Genomic DNA, 580 nt, shown 5'->3' with positions numbered 1-580 from the left:
TTCACTCACTTTCAACCGCGCTTAGAATTAACTGTCCGTCTCCGCTAACTATAGTTCCGATCTCTATGTCTGCTATCCTTGGTTCCCACTGACCGTAATCGCTGTCTTCTTTCTCTCTGCCTGCTTCATCTCTGCCTCGTTTGTCTCTCTCACTGTCAAGCGCACTTATATACGATAATCTGCTTGTTCTAGAAACTTCTAAGACTCTCAACACGTGCTACCAGGGTCACTTGATTTCCGCTGTCGTAACACACTAGCGAATCTTCTAGAATACTCGTCACGTGACCCCCGCTGTCGTAACAATACATACTCTTCTGCTATATTAATAGTACATGTACATCATCGCTAGTGAAGCTGGCTGGTGTTAGTTTTATCATACACACATACTGAAGCAATTGGATATTTTTGATGGAATTTTACAATTGCTTCAGTATTTTTAGCTTTAAAAAGAGTTTGAGAAAGGAGTAATAACAATTTTCTAAATGAACATGTACACGAAAAAATGGCGTAAGTAAAAGACGCCTGTGTTACGAAATAAGGTCAAGAGCTAGGAAAGTACAGCTAGCTGGTTAAGTGATAT

Source organism: Limulus polyphemus, unplaced genomic scaffold (genome assembly GCF_000517525.1).
Source record: "Limulus polyphemus unplaced genomic scaffold, Limulus_polyphemus-2.1.2 Scaffold1308, whole genome shotgun sequence".
In the NCBI taxonomy this organism is placed as follows: domain Eukaryota; kingdom Metazoa; phylum Arthropoda; class Merostomata; order Xiphosura; family Limulidae; genus Limulus; species Limulus polyphemus.
The sequence above is the reverse complement of the archived record's forward strand: the minus strand, read 5'-3'. Positions refer to the sequence as shown.